Consider the following 6413-nt stretch of genomic DNA (forward strand, 5'->3'; position numbering starts at 1 on the left):
TTGATATTAAAATTTGTAAACCGAATAGCAATATACGTATAATTCAATAGAAAAAATGAATGGAGCAACGTGAGTGGCACTGTGAGGTGAAGAAGGGAGATATACAGAAGAACTTGTTTGAATAGCACAAATTTGTGATTGGGTAAAAATCAAAATAAAAAAAAAATGACATTTTGGGTAAAAACAAAATATCGTAAACGGCGACCCGACCGCCCGCGGCTACGGCCGCCGACCGTCAAAATTGGAGCAACAACGGTCTCGGCCGTTACCCAGTGGAACAGGACGCGTCGTGCATGAATCATTTATAAATGCAAATTGCCATTGTTCCAAACTACCCGCGATTATTTACGTTCGGTTATCTGTGACGTATTGAAGCCGGCGGTGCGCCGCTGTCGCCCGCCGATTTATTTACATTTGCCAACTTGGTACGCGGCCGTATAAATTAATGTTTAGGCATTATTTGCGATTATCCCCCGATTGCTGCTATATTTGTTAGTTGTTTTTAATGAATATTAAATGTATTGTTTTCTTTTATATATGAACATGGCCACTACCACCAACCACCTTTTATCACCGCACCGCTCGCCATCGACAGAGAATTCATTCTCACACGCTAGAAACTAAATGGTCACGTACAGTGTGCTTTTGTCTGTGTGGTCCCAGGATAGAATAGGCCACCCCTTCCTTTCCAGTAGGTGTCGTAAGAGGCGACTAAGGGAGAGCGAGGGATGGGCAGCAGTGTCCTTCTTAAAACATCTCTAAAGTTTAATTGTGGTTGCCAAATGTGGCAACTACTGGCAAAACCTCCTAAGGGGGAGGCTTATATTTAGCAGCGGACCATTAAGAGCTGACATGATGATGATTATGAATGCAATTTCGAAGGTATTTTCTTCCGCGAGCGCTCAGGCTGTGAAATAAACTTCCTGCCGCTGTGTTTCCTATAAACTGCTGTATGGGATTTTTCAAAAAGAGTATATTAAGATTTCTTCAGGGTCGGCAACGCACACGTGACGCCCCTGGTGTTCAGGCTTCCATAGGCTATCGTGACTGCTTACTATCTGATAGGCTGTATGCTTGTTTACCATTTTTGTGATGTAAAAAATATATATAAAAAACAGGTGCCCTGAGACTATTCCTTATGGCAATCTATAGAGGAGGCCTATGTTCATCAATTGACAGACAACGGCTGATATGATGATGATAATGATGATGATAATGATGATGATTCTAATGATGATGACGATGATGATTCTGATGATGATAGCGATGATGATTGTGATGATGACGACGATGATGATTCTGATGATGATAATGATGATGATTCTGATGATGATGATGATTCTGATAATGATGATGATTCTGATAATGATGATAATTCTGATATAGATGGTTCTGATTATGATTATAATGATAATTCTGATGATGATGACGATGTTCTGATTATGATGACGATGATGATTCTGATGATGACGATGATGATACTAATGATGATAATGACGATGATTCTGATAAATTATGATGATTCTGATGATGATGACGATGATGATTCTGGTGGTGATGACGATGATGATTCTGATGATGACGGTGATGATGATTCTGATGACGATGATGATTCTGGTGGTGATGACGATAATGATTCTGATGATGACGGTGATGATGATTCTGATGGTGATGATGATTCTGATAATGATGATTATTCTGATGATGATGACGATGATGTTCTGATGATGATGACGATGATGATTCAGATGATGATGCTCTCTTGTGTCTTAATGCAGAATACGATTAATCTATATATCAAACTTCATTTAAATCTATTAAGTAAGAGATTATTATTTTCATGTTTTCTTTTATAACATAGCGGGTAAACGATCAAGTGGCTCCCTTGATGGTAAGTAACTACCAACACGCATAAGCAGCTACAACACCAGAAATGAAAGAATCTATTCGAAACCGGGCCGGATTGCTAGCTCTTAATAAAACACAAATGGCAAACGAGCTGACGGCCCACCTGATGGAAAGTGGTAACCGTCGCCTATAAACATGAGCAGTACCATGGACATAACAGTAGACACATATATTGGTTCGCCCATGATACCCCCCATGCGTTGCCATTCCTGAGGACTCAGGTGTTATTCCTCTGTACCCAGTAAATGCACGCCATATCCCACCCTTTAACATGCCATGCCACATGAAACACAGCCATGCAAACAACTGCTTCACAGTTGAAACACGAATGGGACAGAGGTAGCAATCGACTTTTGTACAAAGTCTCCCTCTGGTCATTCAAACGAGAGCTGGTATCTAAAGACATATTTATGGAATAACAAATGGGAACTAAGTATAATTGAATTACTCATCTATGTTACCATTACTGAAGCTATGGTGAACCTATGAGATTACTATGGCATAAATATCATAGGATAATGACATATTAGTTAAACGTACACACGATTTTACATCTTAATTGTATCGTACACAAGTGCGACAATTGCAAGGACAGTCATATTTATTTACGAGCAACGTCATACGAATTCCACAAAATACACCAGAGATTCGAATGCGAATTGAAATTCAGATCTCAAAACCAATATTTTACATCGCTGGGTTAATTTCAAACGTTTAAACGTATTCCCAACTGGAGATTCCAGTAGTTAGTCCATTACTGTAACGTTTTTGTTGCAACTTTACGCTGGCTATAACTCTTAGTCTTTTAGTTAGGTTAATAAAAACCAAAAAAAAAAAAATTATAGAGCTAATTGTTTGTTTTGTTTGTTTTATACAACATAGAATGGTAATCAAGCTGACGGCCCACCTGATGGAAAGTGGTAACCGTCGCCTATAGACATGAGCAGTATCATGGACATAAGAGAGTATACTGTTTCGCCCATGATACCTCCCATGCGTTGCCATTCCTGAGGACTCAAATGTTATTCCTCTGTACCCAGTAAATTCACGCCATATCCCACCCTTCAAACCGAAACATAGTCATGCAAACACAGCTGCTTCACGGTTGAAACACGAATAGGACAGAGGTACCCAAGCAATCTACTTTTGTACAAAGTCTCCCCTCCTCTGTCTCCTCCTTATGCCGGATGAAAACATTGTAAATTAAAGCGAAGTCGTGGCTACAGCTAATATTCATAAATAGATTCTATTAGTCTCCCTGTGGTCCCGGCATAGAATGGACCATCCCATACTTTCCTTTATTTTAAAAGGCGACTAAGAGAATTTGATGGTCGATGGATGAGCAGCAATATCCTTCTTTCAACATCACCAAAGCCTAACTGCTGTTGCCAAGGGGGAAAGGGATTGTTAGTAATGGAGACTGAGACTCCCATTGCTAGCTATATACCCAACTAGGTCGACCTCCTCGTAGTTCTCCCTAGAAACTATCATGGTTAATTCCTAATGAATTCATCATGATGGGCTAACTGGCCTGTTTTCATTCTCATCGATCACCCTTCACTGGTGCTCCGCCAGCGTATCCCGTTAGCGCAGGCAGGGTTACCATACCATTTTTACCCATAAAAAAAAAACTGCGGTTGCTATCCCGCCTGCCAAGCGTGGCAACTATAGACAAATTCCAATTGGGGAAAGCCTATGTCCAGTAGTGAACAGGTAATGACTGGTATGTTGACGGATCAAAGGAAAGTTAACATAAATCGCACAAATAAAAAAGATTGTTAATATTGGGGACTAGTAGCCCCTACTGGATATCAGATCGATCTCAACGTGCTTCCCCTAAAACCACCATAGTTAATTGCCAGTATATTCGTCATGTCACGATAATGATTTGGTTTCATTGTCACTTTATGACTATTCACTGACAACCCGCCATTCATCATCATACCAGCCTTTAACTGTCCACTGCTGAACATAAGTCTCCCCCTTGGAGGATTTTGCCAGTAGTCGCCACGCTTGGCAGGCGAATTGGCAACCGCTTTAAAGACGTTTTAAGAGGGATGCTGCAGCTCATCCCTCTCCCTTAGTCGCCTCTTACGACGACCCCGCCATTGAATGCCGACAATACAGACCCGAAAATAAAAAATAAGTGAGCAATTATAATTTCATATTACGCCGAGTGCAAATTACATTCGTTGAACGACGATCGAACAGCCGAATAAAGCGGAAACCACAAAAAGCCTAATACTACAATCAAAATATCCACTTACCGCTCGCATTCAGCGTTGCCAGATGCGATATTCTATTTCTACCCAAATGTCAAATATTTTTTCCCCAAATTGATACGATTTTGTTAATTTTTACAAACTTGTGTCACAAATAATCCACACAGGGTTTGCTGGAAGAGAACTCTTACAGAGTTAAGCTCGCCTGTTGTACATATTTTTTTTTTAATATATATTATATGTTTATCATTTTTGTGTGTACAATAAAGTATAAATAAATAAATAAATAAAAAAATAAATTTGTGCCATTTCCACTACATTTCACCATGTATCCGCTGTGTTTGTCTGCTTGGGTACCTTTGTCTCATTTGTATTTATGCAGTTGTGATTGCAAGGCTGTGAATCGGTTTGAATAGAAGGTATACGTTAATAAAATAATAGAGTACAGAGGAATAATAACTTAGTCGTCAGGAATGACAACAATTGAAAGGTATTATGGTGGACACAGTATACTCTGATATTTTTTTTTACAACACAGGTGGCAAACGAGCATGCGGCTTACCTAATAGTATAAAACTACCGCCGCCCATGATCACTCATAACACCAAAAGCATTGTTGTTTTGCTGGCTTTTTAAAAAGGAACATGCTTTTTTCTTGAAGGTTATGTTCATAGTACTGTTCATGTCTATAGGCGACAGTTGCCACATTCCAACAGAAGGGCCGTCAGCTTATACACCATTCTAAGTTGCATAAAAAAATGCCAACACAATTTTTTTACCAAAAAATGCGAAGAGAAGTGAATGTGGCAACACTGGTTCCGTTCCAATCATTCGTAGCACTCATTCAATTGGCTCATCGCGCGGCGGAATCGTTCCGCTAACTTATATTGAAAAACTTCAACCGACAATCCATACAATTTCAACGTACGATAATTGTTTGCGAAATGTCTTTGTGTTTATATTTTATCGGCCTGTCGTGTTGTTTGTTGTTACACGATTATTTAATATTTAAGACTTCAAAAATGAGAGTTTCAATACGATTGATTGATTTTTTTTTTATATAAGTTACATCATGCTTTTTAGTTTTAAAATGACATATATATATATATATATATATATATATATATATATATACGAGGTCTGTCCGGAAAGTTCGTATAAAAGTGTTCTGGAATGCGAGAAAGAGGAGTGGGGAGGCCAGGTAAGCGCAGGACCCCTTCCTTATGTCCCTAACAATGCTTCAGTTCTGGTCTGACCGCCGTGCGGTGCGAACTGGCTTGTCACGCCATCTGTGAAGTTACCTCTTAACGAAACCCCGTCGGCATGGAGCCCGCTTCCGTTGAAGAGCAGCGCGTCGTAATCAAGTTTCTCTCGAAACTCGGCAAGAATGGCCGTGAAATTTTTGCCGATCTAATTCGATAAGACATCCGGGGAACCACGAACAAAAAAATCAAGAAAATCCCGCTCAAATGTCAAGACAATGTTGATTGTTTTTTTCGATGTTCGGGGGATTGTCCATCAAGAATTCGTCCCTCCAGGCCAGACAGTTGATGGAAAATTCTACGTCGATGTGCTCAGACGCCTCAAAGCTCGTGTGGCACGAGTTCGTCCAGAATTGGCGCGAGAGGGGCGTTGGATTCTTCACCACGACAATGCCCCTGCCCACACCTCTCTTGTTGTCCGTGAGTTTTTGAGTAAAAATTCCATTACGGTGACCGAACACCCCCCTATTCGCCGGATTTGGCCCCGTGTGACTTCTTCTTGTTCCCAAAAACCAAATTGGTACTTCGGGGGCGGCATTTGGGGGACATAAATGAGATAAAAAAAGCTACGACGGGGCAGCTGAGAAACCTACAACCAGAGGACTTTCAAGGAGCCTTCTCACAGTGGAAACGGCGTTGGCACAAGTGCATTATGTCACAGGGGGAGTACTTTGAAGGGGATAAAATTGATTTACCTGAATAATGGTAAAATAAAATTTTTAAAAAACTTTTATACGTACTTTCCGGACAAACCTCGTATATATATATATATATATATATATATATATATATATATATAAAATACAAATTTGTAAAGGGTCGATCATAGAGGACTAATATCGAGGTTTTTTTTATTTTATTTTTTTTTACAACACAGGTGGCAAACGAGCATGCGGCTCACCTGATGGTAAGTGACTACCGCCGCCCATGATCACCCACAACACCAGCGGCATTGCAGGTGTGCTGCCGGCCTTTTAAAAAGGAATATAAAGTAGAGTACAATATTGAATTATAATTATTT

The sequence above is a fragment of the Galleria mellonella genome, unplaced genomic scaffold (assembly GCF_026898425.1).
Source record: "Galleria mellonella isolate WM207_F2 unplaced genomic scaffold, CSIRO_AGI_GalMel_v1 utg213, whole genome shotgun sequence".
Lineage (NCBI taxonomy): Eukaryota > Metazoa > Arthropoda > Insecta > Lepidoptera > Pyralidae > Galleria > Galleria mellonella.